Source organism: Strix aluco, chromosome 3, assembly GCF_031877795.1.
Source record: "Strix aluco isolate bStrAlu1 chromosome 3, bStrAlu1.hap1, whole genome shotgun sequence".
Classification (NCBI taxonomy): Eukaryota; Metazoa; Chordata; class Aves; order Strigiformes; family Strigidae; genus Strix; species Strix aluco.
Window position 1 is genome coordinate 60,689,005 of NC_133933.1, and position 13,408 is coordinate 60,702,412.

Below are 13,408 nucleotides of genomic sequence, written 5' to 3' on the forward strand. Positions count from 1 at the left end.
GTTTGCAGATTTATGGTGCATGTTTTACTAGTGTATAGGTCTGCAACCATATTTTTTACTTGTGAAACAATTGAAATCAGTCCTTGAAATGTGTTTACAGCTCTCCCAGTTATCTTAAGAGCATATGCTTTTTTTAAAAAAATTGCTTCCTCTCTAGAAACAAACCACTAAAAACCTTAGCCTGAAGATGAAAATGGTTCCAGCAATGGGAGTTTATTTTTAAACTGTAATAGATTTATTTTTAAATATAATAGATCCTATTTTCTTTTAAGGTCTGGTAATTTGTTGAGATTTGTTAGAGCAGTTGCCAGGTTTAGTTACGTACAGACGCAGACTGAGATTTATAGCAGAGAACATTTCCCATGTGTCAAAAAGGTGGCCAATGCCAGGCTGCAAGGTTCAAGGCATTGCCCATTTTTTCATACAGCCTAGGTTCCCATCTAAATTTATCACCTTTTGCTGCTAAGGGCATGTTATTATGCCCACGATATGTCTTTTCTTGCAAATGTGCTTCTGGTTCAGCTTCCTTGCTCCCGAGACTTTTCTATTTTGGTTCCCTGTGTCATGTGACCCCCCCAGCCAGTGAGAGCCCCGCAGAGGGAATGGCAACAGCCTGCTGGGATCAATGTAAGTCAGAAAAAACTCGTTTTTTTGCAGTTTCTGTCCCTCACACTCAATTTTAAATGCTGCTTTTACCCTGAACCTTTGCTGGGCACACCTTGTAACACCTGTGAAAAGGCTTAGAAGTTAGGGGTTTTTTTTGTTTTGATTTATTTTTTACTCTAACTTTACTTTTCTTACTATGTTCTTTTTTTCCTGTGTCCTGCTGTGTAGTTGAGAAGCCTAAAAAAGCAACAGAAACCAAACGCATTCCAGGTGTTGCCTAAAGTACGTTTTAAGTTTAATAAGAAATATTTCAGGTGTAGTAGTACTTTGTTTAATGTGTGCTATAGGTGGTGTAAAAAATCCTACGCTGCAGTTGAGAGAGAATGATGTGATGACCCCCCCCCCCCGGCCCCTTAGCCAGAATCGATCATTTAGGTAGAAGGACAATAGTAAACATGATCTGAAATCACATGCTGGTGCCTTGGCCGATTGGCTGAGACATAATGGGGAAAGGACTTAAATCAATTAAAGGCCAGTCATGTACGTGAGGCAGTGTGTCATTTTTCTGGTATGAAGTGAAATACTGTATTTTGATCTCAGTCGATGCTGAGCAATACTTACATTATATGATATTGAAATCAAGTGTTTGGTGAAATTTGTCATTTTATTGTAGAGGCTCTTCCTGGTACAAAGTGAGAGTCTTTCTACTTTTTTAAGACAGGCTTTAAACTCAGTAGATAAAATTTATCTGGTAATTACTACTGAATAGTGGTTTTGTCTAATTTAACTATGTTTTTTTTCTCGGATAAATATGATTTTCCAAAAATCCTTCTCCCCCATAGTAGGATATAGGTATGTTTTACTTCCTTTCTATTTATTTGTTTGTTTGGTTTGGTTTGGTTTGGTTTTCTTCTATTTCTTTCTTCCAAATTACATATGCTTTCTTTGCAGTTTACTTTTAAGTTTCAAAGGCTTATTTTAAATTTGAATCCCTAAGTGATATGCCTTGATATCATATAAAAGTTTGAGAACAAGGCTTTGTGAAAAAGATGTAATGAAATAAGCTGGAATCTCCTGATTTCCCTTCATGGCCTGTAGCCTGGACCCTGTATTGAATCACTGGGAGGTGCAGAGGCTATTACTGCACTTTATTTTCTCTGTGTTGCTGATCTATACCTTGATGACCAGGCATTAGATGAAGGACTGTTTGAAATCTTTCTTCCCCCCCCAAAAAATCAATTTTGAACAGACACATTTCACTTAATGATTGCACTGAAGTACAAAGAGCAGTGGTGAGGCATGTTAGTTTTTCAGTGCAGTTCCTCTCATCGCCATAGGTGCTGAAAAAAACCTATGTCCCAAATTCTGTTGGTTGTATTGCTGCAGTGTCAGAAGTGCAACAGGATCTATGTGTGAATACCTGACTCAGAAACTGAAAGCAATTCGAAAAAGCCATCCTTATTATGCAAACGTGATGAAATTTATTAGCCAATCTTATAGATATTTTTGTTTAAAAATTTGCATTGTTGGGTTTGTTGATAAAGTGAAGCATGTGCAGGATAGAAGATCGTTTATGCTGCTTTTTTAAAAAAATATGTTTCTTCATTAGATGATAAAACAAATACTAACCCAGTGTTGCCTGTTTGCCTTTGCTTCATGAGTTCGTACAATACCACCATGCACGTTACAGGAATTTTAAGACCTCACCTCAGAGCTGGATGCCCTGTCGCTTCCCATAACTTAATGATAAGGCTTGTGAACATGAGTCCCCAGTTCAAGAAATGTGCTAATCTCTGTGGTAACCAGAGAAATTGCAAAAGGTAAAATACAATGAGTTAAATTAGAGGATCTGTGTTATCACTTTTTCTTTTTTGCCTACTGGTTTATTTACTTAACTTCATCTGTGCTCATCTGTCATCTTTGTTTCTGGAAGGGAACATAAGAAAATATTAAAAAAAAAAAAGGAAAATATTAAAAAAAGGAAAATATTAAAAAAAGGAAAAAAAACCCCAAACAAACCCAAACAGATTTTTTTCACTGTGAAGACAGGCAAACGGTGGCACAGAAGGCACAAAAAAAGGCCCAGAAATGTTGTGGAGACTCTGTTCTTAGAGATATTCAGAACCCAACTGGACACAGTCCTGAGCGACCTGCTGTGGGTGACTCTGCTTGAGCAGGGGGATTGCGCTAGATGATGGGGACCCCGAGGTCCTTCCCAGCTGCAGCAACCCTGTGAGTCCCTGAGAATTTCCACACCGCAATTTGGAGAGGTAGACAACACTGTTGCTATGGGGGGAGATCAGAAGTCACGTGTGGATTTTAATCTTAGACTGTCACTATCATATTTTAGACCTTGTCATTTTGCTGCCTCAGTTCGGTGATAAATCATTCCTGTGGAGTGTTGGCCATGTGTGTCTTGCTGGCAGTGCCTAATGCTCGCTACCTGAAATGTCACTGAGGAGCAAGCGGCTGCGGACAGTGAGCAGGGTTTCTCTTTCACCTCTTCCTCACAGCTATTTAGAGTTTCTTCTCACAGCAGTTTCTAATCCGATGTCTTTTTTGCACTGCCTCCTCAGGCACCACAGTGTCGCACAGTGAGTGGTGGGGAAAGATACTGATGGAAAGAGAATGAGAAAATGAAGAGTAAAATTAATGAGAGTACTGTGGGAAAAGTGTAAGTAGAAAGTGAAGGGACAGAGCCAATGTGGATTGGGTTCCTACATGTGTCTTGCTACTCAAATCTCACTGTGGAATCTCCAGAAGTTGAGGAAGGGGTACAGGAGGCCACACCAGGGTGTGTGGAAGGAAGGGAGGAAGAAGCAAACCTCATCGGAGCCCTTGGAGGCTACAGAAAAAAGCTAAGCCCCGGTCCTTTATACTGTATGTGTAGATGTACTCTAGAGACCTGGTGAGTGGTGCAAGGAAACATAAGATCATTTGGTAGTAAATAAAATATAAAAATAATGAAAAGTGAAAACAAAAGTTTATTTTTTTATGTATATAAAACATAAAATGCACTTGCTAAACATTAAAGTGTAGAGAGTTCATTTAATACCTTTCACGCTAACATATGAATATAAATTTTAAATAAAAATGGCAAAAGGTAATAACTTGACTTGTGTCGAGGATGTTTTTCTTTATGCCATAATCCTGTAGGTGATGATTTTGCTGTAATATGTTTATCTTGATGAGACATGAATACTTGTCCTGAAAGCTGTTGCTGACACAAACACAAAGAGTATGACTGTAAATAAATTCAGACCGGAGCTGCAAAGGTAATGGGGTCAGCCTTCCAGGGGCAGGGGAGGGGTAAACTCCGACATGTCCCTGTTTGTAAGAGACATGGTGAGTTGGCAGCAGGTGGTGAAGGCTTGGTAGGAAGAATTACACTCAGTGACTCAGAAGGCCATTTCCATTTCTGTCTAAATAGTGTAATTGGAATTTAAACACCGTATTTTTTCCTTGAGAAGACACAGTTTAAAAATATGACCGTATATTTTTCTCACCATTTTTTTTAATTTTTTTTCCTTGTTGGCGGGCAACAACACTGCAGATGAATGTGGAAGAAATTTGTGCAATGCTTTCTTGTAGATGGATATGAGCATTTGACTTTGCAAGAGTAAAATAATCCTCTTTATTAATTTTAGGGAAAAGAAAAACACATTCCAAGGTGCCAGTAGCTGTAGCAGTTCAGTCTGGCAGAATTCAGCTGATGCTTGGTAACTAGTCTGAGAAAGAAGATAAAACTGGAGGAAAAGATTTTTAAATAATTATCTGATATTAAACAATTCGCTAGCTCTACAAGATATATTTATTTCTTTTGATTTTTCAGTGGCTAGAATTTGTGTATTATGACTTTTGGACTTTGCAGATCTCTTTGATGTGAAAAAAGCCCTTTTTCATATTGGATGCTAAAAGTAATTTTATTTATAATTTCCCAGACCTATAATTTGGATTATCTCTGCTATTTCTTTTTTCTTTTTTAATAGTTTCTGTTGTTACCATTACTTACTGCAGAAGTTAGATTAACAAACAAAAGGACAGAATTTTGTCAGTTCACCATTTAAGTATGTTCTAGAATCCAAATGATAAAACTTGTTACTTTTTTAAAGCAAAAATAATCGTTGGGTCTGAAAATATCTTTTTGTGGGACTTTGCGCTAAAACAATTAGTTATAGTTACACATTAATGAAAATATAGAAAAGCCCTACAGGCAATAAAAATACCATTTTTCTTGTGTTTGATTATCTTAAAAAATGGAATAATTAAAGGAGAGTAATCTACAAAGAAATAAATCTGGAATTCTTCAAGTAGATATAAGCTGGTTGTGTCTTTACAAATAAGATCACCGAGATTTTGTTTTGCAGTGATACTGTAGGAATCATTTCATTGCCGGGTCTCATTTTATTGGCATCACCAGTTCTGAAGCAATCGACTTGAATGATATTTGCGGGCTCATCTTGCTATATTGTTATAAATCAGCAACCTGCTTTATTAATTCCAAAATACCATTAATCTCAGACTGTGCTGCTGCTCAGTATGCAAATACGTCCACAACTGATGCCGAACTGTGTCCCCACCATCCCAAGAAATCATTCAATTTCTGCTTGTATTGACTTCCTCTGGATTTGTCCGAAGGGCACTTTCTGTACAGGCGTTGTTATCTTGCCTGGACAGTTTTGGATATGAAAACAACCCTGAACTCTTGATTTCATGTGGTCATTAGAGAGCTGATGACACATTTCACAAAAGTAAAGAGTGATAATATTTCTGTCCCAGCCAATCTGATTGTTCTGTTTTGTCAACCTTAATTTAAACTGGACACATTTCTCATAGATTTGCTTCTTGTCCTAATCTGTCATGTATGTTGCTATACCCTGTTGATCAGCTGCTTTGCACCAAACATAGCTGCATTTCAGTGATGCTTCTGTATTATGTTGGTGTACTAGACCCACAAGAGCTTACACATGCATACACATGCACAGACTTTAAAGCAGGAGATCAAAGGCACTACTTAAATGAAATTTTGTAATTTTATGACATATGAATTGTATGAGTTCATAATTATTTCCTTAACACCTCGTTTTCTTGGGTAGTCTTCCTCCTTAACAAAGCATTTGCTGTTGCTCACTGGCACAGTTCTGTATGCAAAGTGTCCATCACAAACAATGAAAAAGTAAATTTAGGGAAGAAGGAAGGCTGGCACACATGTAACAGAAGAAGATTACTTTCATACTTCCCTTTGGACTTTTGACAAAGAGCTGTCTTTTTAAAAAAATATTGATTTGTTTTCTTCCTTTATTTCTTTTCTCTTGAAACCTAGCAACATGAAGGATATACTTGTAGAAATGCCTTTAAAAATAAACCAGAAAAAGCTAGAGAAAGCTGAGTCAAGAGAGACTCAAGAAACCTTATGGTTTAGATGGTAAGTCAGTTATGATATTTTATTTTATTTTTTAAAAGGAAGGATAGGCATCAGCAACTAATCTTTTTCCCGCAGGGATTAAACTGAGGCAAGTAACACAAACCATTCAGCAAATCTGATCTTTGGTAACTTAAATGATTGAAAACTAGACAAAACACGGGACAACTTAACATGGTCAAGGTAAAATTTTTGTGCTTGGGAAATGTATACATTATGAAGTAAGCTCATATCAGCTGCCTGGTTTTATACAACCCTTCAACCCAACCTGCTACCAGTATAAAACAACCAGGGTCTTCTAGTTCTAGTAAATGCTGGGCTGGCTTAGGTCTTCCCCTCCAGGGTTCGGGTAGGACCATGCCTGTCGCACCCTGCTCTCCTGGCATGACCTTTCTGGTGAGTTTCCAGCCATTGGAGTCCAACCCTGTGAATGTCTGGCAGTGCTGTGGTGGGACAGTAAGAGCGTGGCATCCCAGATGACATACAATGCCAGACACATGGCTTGAGACTGCCCAAAGAACCAGTCTTCTGTTCAGATCCTAATGGCCCTGTGAGGGGCCAGGGGTGCGTTTGGCACACTTTTGGAGCAGAGATTTCAGTTCAGTTTACCCCAAAAGGAATCTGTTTTTTGTACACCCCAGCTGCTCGCCAATGCTAGGTTTGCGGAAATCACTTCAAACCCTTGCTACAGCTTTGAACGCAACTGATAACATAGACCTTATTTTTATTAACTAATTGCCTTCCTTGTGCTAACTAACTGACGTATCACTAATTTGTTTCAGTGCTGGATCTGCTCTGGCAAGTCAAATAACTGCTTGCAAAATACTGGACCTTCACACTTAAAGCCACCTCTGCTGTCACAGAAACATAATCAAAGGGTAAATCAGACATTTTGGATAAAAGTGGAATGTTCTTTCTCTCTCAAAAATACTTTAAATCTAATTATGTCTCTAGTGATAAGAGTCCTGTGCACGTGACTGAGTTACTGAAGGCTTCTTGCACGCAACTCACCTCTGTTGATCTAAAGAGAAGCAGAATCATACAGTTGCATTAAGCAGAAATTTACATGGGCATAGGTAAGACACTAGGACTTGCTTCTGCATAGACACAAGTCATAGTGCATCTGCTACGTAATGGTAAGTTTTTGGTTTAGTTTCATTTATTGAATCCAGCCTAAGTTGGGTGGCTAACCCAGTACTGAACTGTCATAGCAACCAGATTGTGTAATTTGTTCACAGTGCTTACTCACATTTATCTTAAAACCCAGTTAGGCTGTTTTTCCTCTTGTGGACAGGCTGATACAGAGCTTCACCACTCTGGCAGCTGAGAGGCTTATAATTTCCATACTAAATTTGTTTGCAGTGCCAGCTTTCTTTCTTTGGCTTAAGTACCTTTTAGGTCTTGATGTTCATGCCTAATGTATTTATAGGGCGTAGTCAGATTTCCTCTCATCTTTGTTTTTTTTTCTAGTCTAAATAAGCCAAATTTTTAGCAATTACTTGTTTAATATACTCTTCAACCTTAAGATCTTTACTGAATTCCAGCTGCCATTTCATCACCTACTTTGTTGTGAAATCCTTTTCCAACTCATTGCAGTTGGCCCTCACGCTTACTACCCTAACATAGTATCATCAGCAAACTTAGTTATATCACTATTCACCCTCTTTTTCAGGTCTCTTATTAAAATATTAAATAACAGGGGCACTAATAGAAAGACTTCCCTTGCGATCTCCCTCTGTGGAAAAAATCCTAACCAGTAGGTTTTTTTTTGTGTCCTACCTTTCACTAATTATTTAGTCCCATGGGGCCTGTCTGCAGCATCTCGGTTTCTCTGAGAGCTCTTGGGAGACAGAGCTTGTTGAATTACTTAATTTCTTTTCACATTTGTACTGACTCCAGAATAAAAATCCATTTAGGGAAGCTCCCATGATGACACTTCTCCAAATACTGTATTTCTGGATGTTCTAATTTCGTTCCTTGTAGCAGTTTCTGTTATTTTACTGGGTAGAGATGTCTGGTCACTTGTTCTCAGCTACCTTAGGTTTACCTCTCTCTTCCTCCTTTCCCAAATCCCTTCAAGATTTGACATACCATTTTGTCTTTTTTTCTGTCCTTTGGTATGAGAACTTCACCCTTGCATTCCTTTAAACCTCACCAGCTGGTCCTGGTGACTTCTTAGTGTTCTCTGTGGATTATTCTATAGCCCTTTTTACTGACACTTTACCTTTCAGACAGATACTTCAACGACCTCCCCTTAAGAAAGGTTCTGTTATTTGACTTTCTCTGAAGCGCTTTGCTATGAACATGGATGCAAACAATTTATTTTTTCTGTTATAGCTTTATTTTCTCTCAGTGCTTCTTTTACATCTTTATGTTTCAGACCTCTGGACACTGGCAAGCTTCCCGATCTTGATGTACTTTAAAAAAAAAAACCAACCAACAACACAAAAAAAAACCCCTTGTAAGTTACTTCTCAACCCTTTTTGGCTTGTCTTATTGCATTTTTACATTTAGTTTGCTAGAGTTTTATTTTCTCTTTTATTGTCCTCCTTAAGACACCAATGAGTTTTTTGAAGAGCTGCTTCAAATAAGCTCTTACATTGGTAGTTAGCTATGTTGGTTTTCCATATGTTTGCTCTGTATCACTCAGTACATTCTTTGTACTACCTACAAACATTTTGCTCTTCTATTTGTCCACTTGTTAGTTCCTTTATAGCAACTTTATTTCTAGGCAACTCCTGGTTTTCCAATCAAGAAGTATTTTAGGGGTTTTGTTGGCTTTGATTGCTCCTACATAGATGATTAATTTAAGGTCTTTATGACTGCTCTTTAATTTTTTAGCTAATTAAGAGTACCATCAGTGAGTTTTCCCTCTTCCCCCTCCCACCCCCCAAATAGTGTCATGCAGTTGAATATTTTCCACTACTAAGGATGTTTTTTGACAGCTACATTTTTTTTTGCTATTCATTCTAAATGTGTCTTCATAAGTTGTGCTGTATCATGCATCTCCTGTCCTATCTTCTTCTTAATATGTTATGTTCTAAAACATACTAGCTAAATATACCCTAGTGACTTTACTAATTGCTGATATGTTAGTAGCTCAGATGCTTTCTTCTCTGAAAACCCTCCAATCTGATGATATCTTTCTGATTTATGTGGTGATGAAGTTACTGAATTTGATATTCTGGGATGGGGATTCTGAATATTAATAAATATAATAAAGTAATAAATAAATAATAAATAAAGTAACTTTCTTCTTGCACTCGAAGCCATCTGAATGAGCTGGAAAAGCCTCAGCAGAGGTAGGCAGCTCTGAGCAGCGCTGCTGCTTAGGTTTTTCACATCACTGTGTCTTGCAGTCCATTATGTTGTTCTCCTCTTGGCTTTGATTGCTCTTGACATGTTGATTCTGTGAAGATTTGTGAGGCGGACCTCAGGGAACACATCTCTTTGCCTTATGGATAATTCCCACAGTACAATCACACAGGGCCTTTACAGTCCTGTTTTCAGAGTTTGTGTGGCTGAAAAGATCTGCTCAAACCATCCTGGCTGACTTACTGTGTAGCACAACCTATAGGACCTCTCCAAATTATTTTCTTTTCGAAATTATAGATAGTTTAGTAAAGCAACTCTTTGCTTCATTGTAAGATTACTTTAAATCAGTCTGGACAAGCACAGAGTAGTTTTTCAATGGGTAATTATCTGTAGTGTTAAAAAGTCCTGTTAGTTTCTGGCCTGTATATGTGTTATTTCAGCAGATGGTGTGTCAGTGACAAATAGAGGCAAATGTGATTCTTCCTGATATTCCATTTTTCCCTATATTACACGAGGTGTATATTACACGAGGTATATTACACGAGGATTGCTCTAACCCTATGGGCACGTGGTGATATTGGCAGCTCCTGAACAGCTGTCTGCTAGTACTTCACATCTTTGTCAGTTGCTTCTCCTCAGGGCAGAGCACTTTGTCTGGCAAAAGGCTTGTTTCCCTTTCCCGCTGCCATATACATGCTTTTATATTTAGCTATAATGGAAATTACACTGCTTCACTGAAGGAAGGTTATAATACATTCCATGTTGTTTCTCTTCATTAAAAGTAGAATTTTTTATTTATTATTATTCTAAATATTGTATTTTTCATCACATCTGGTTAATAATGCTATTATTCTTGCATTGAGGAAAATACAAAATATAAAAAAATAGTACAGCTGCCAAACATAACCTATGAATTGCAGTAGGACATGCGTGGTTGTTAGTGTTTCTCCGTTGACCACTGCATTTTTAAAAGTCTAATAGACAGTCTTCTTTCATTTTAATATATGACAATTTGTTTTGTTTCATACCTTTACATTAGTCAAATTGTCACACTGTTGTATCAAATGCCTTACAGTAGGCAAAATACACAGTGCTATTGTTCTCATCAGCCAAATATCTTGAATTAATAGTTATTCAGTTAGTTTGAGAGGAATCACTGTATACTTATGTATAATATACTTGTATAACCTTATTGGTTGATATTAATATATTAGTCTCTAATTCTTAATTAAAACCTTGATTTCCCAAACCAGAACAGACTTACTGAATGCTCCTGTAGTTTTTCTGCATTACTGTTACTGAGAATATCGATGTTTCATTTTAAGAATTGTCTGATGCCAATATTAGGATTCCTTTTTGTTCCCAAAATATTTTAGAAAACTTCCTTGCCTGAACTGCTGCCTTATTGTTGTGTCCCTTTCGGTTACTAATTTTCTAGAATTGCTGAAATGCCATCTTTATCTGTTTTCAATTTACGAATATACTCTCTGCACATATTTAAGCTTACCATTATGATTTGAGTATCTAAAGTTTTATTATCCCAGACTATTATTAAATTTATAATTTTTCACTTGTTCATCTTCTAAACCAAAGCTGAACCAATTTTTATTTTCCTTTGTATTTTCTGTACCATTGTATTTTGATGAATTATGGCTTTTCCCAACAGCTAGTAAAGTATGCTTAAAAAGTTTTCCAATACCATTCATATTTTCTAGGCAAATGTTTGCTCTCAACTGATTTTAATCCTTGTTGCTTTCATGTTTGTGAAACTGCCCCTTTAAAATTAGAAAGGGGTTGTGTGTACATATATATAACTGATTTGGACTTGATGTTATTTACACCTTGTTGCAGTCAAACTGTTATCAGTTGCATCTATGTAATTACATTTTTGTTAAATGATTATCTATTTTGTCAAATGATGTGTAACTTACCCATGTTTGAGAAATTACCGTGTATGATTTATAGGCTATTCAAAGATTCTTTAACATTGAAAACTCATTAGAAAGCACCCTATGACAAGGATGGCTCATGTTCTGTGTTTAGTTTCACTCTAGTCTTCTGCTGACCTTTCTTCTTCTTTCTTTAGATATTATTGCTCTTTGATTTGTTACTTTTCTTTCCTTGATTGTTAATTCCTCTGTCTTGCAATATATATCGTTAACTTTATTTGTACTGTGCTTCATATATTTAATAACATACTTGAAGTTAAGAACATAAGAGCTTTTCTGGATCTAGGCCCTAGTCTCTGTTGCTTTCTTTTTTATGACCACTTTTATCTTGCTTTTCACATTCTTGTCACTCATTCTTCTTTTTATATTGTTTCCTTACCTTGTCTACACATCCCACATCTCTCATGCAATTTCCTTTCTTGGCTTCTCTTCTCCTCAGCCTTCCTTTTTCAGTCTTTTCCATCTCTCCCCACAGTTTATGGCTCTGAGCAATGATTTACATTATCAGAGTTACTATTCTTAGCACTGTATTAATTCACAGTGTCATATTAGTATTAAAACAACCTACCTTGGGAAAATATCTGTACTTTGGAAGTGATATGTACATTTAAAAATATTAGGAATGCTGTCACTAACATGCAATTTTTAGTCTTCCTTGTTCTTATTTCTAGTATAACTTCTGGGTTTAATATTGGAATTAAGAAAACTCTGTGGACACAGTGATTGATAATGTTTTCATGACCTGTTCCCTTTCCCTTCATGGAACTGTTGATACTGCTATCCTAAAAAAGCAGACAGTGTGGACATGAAGAAATACTATGGATGAAATGAAGAACCAATACAAAATGCATTCACTGTTCTGCATTGTCAGCGTTCATAGATTCTTGCTAAATCATTGAGACTCATGAACTTTAAGCCATGAACCTTAGCCCTGTTTGGTAAATGAGACACTGACATTGTTTCCTACTTGATGACAGCTTCTTTTCCTTCCACTTCTCCTTCTCTTCTTCCTCTCTTCCCTCTTAGTTCCTCATCTCTTACTCTTCCCTCTCTTTCTCCTAGCAGAGCTGTTCTGTTCATACTAGAATGGCTGTTGAATTGAAATAGCAAAGTCAGTCATCTCTCTAAGTTGCCTGCTAACTTTGGAGGATGTTAGCCTGTTATGGGAGTCCTTAAGTAAAATAAAATAGTTATAAAAGGACATGGTTGGTTGGTTTCAGCAATTTTCTTCACTTTTGCTTGGCAACCAGAACAGGAAAGTTGATTTTCTGTTCTGTGGATGGTATGTATTTGAGCCAACAACTTTGTTGTCTTAGTTGATCCAGATGTTTCAGCCTGTGAGGTAAAGAAACCTCTCCTCTCTGTGTTAGATTTTGTTTTGGTTTTGACCTGTGGGTCAGTTTATAAGGCAATGTGATGCACAATGTAAATAAGACATATGGGCCTCCTCCATCCCGGTGAAGGATTTCTTGCAGTCTGCTGGCAAGTTCATCCTTTCTGCAGAATGTAACATAGCAAATACTTGTAAAGCAAACTTGAAGTAATGTTGCCTGTCTTTGTAGCCTTCTTTGTCCTGGAAGCAGGGGGAAGTGAAGGAAGAATTCACCACCAGCTCAGCTGAACGGCCCCCAATGCTGCTGTAAAGATCCCCCAGTGGTGCATACTCTGGCTTGGCTTAGGCTAGAAGGCATATTCAGCTTTGCTGTTGCAAGTTGTAATGCAGAGGCTGAAGCATTGTTACTTGTGTATTTCCATACTATTTCTCTTCAGCATAAGGTTGCAGTTACCACTTCATGCCTGATTCAGAAGAAAACTCTTTAGTCCCTTTGCTGATGAACTTTCTACTGGCTGACAGTCACTGCTTTTTTCTTCTTGCTTATTTCCTTCTTGTTGTCACTATCTGTTTTATTTTTTGCTCTCTTCAATAAGGAGAGTAGAGAAAGTATTTCAACAAGGGAACAAAACAGAAGTTGTATTTGGCAAGGAAGACCAAAGCATCGCTGAAAATTTAAAGGACAAAATACTTGTAAAAAGGATTTGGTCTAGGGTAATCTGGACAGTTTGGTTAGTTTGGTTGCAACAAACAATTCATGTGTTTTTTTGGCCACATATCATG

General features: G+C 37.2%; 1 protein-coding gene across 1 annotated transcript in view; it reads left to right on the forward strand.

The window, feature by feature from the left end:
- Positions 1-604: 604 nt before the first annotated feature.
- ESR1 (estrogen receptor 1) overlaps positions 605-13,408 on the forward strand; it is a 159,558-nt gene continuing 146,754 nt past the window's right edge. The window contains 1 exon segment of the mRNA XM_074818769.1: positions 605-627. The gene's annotated coding sequence lies outside the window, so the exon portion shown is untranslated.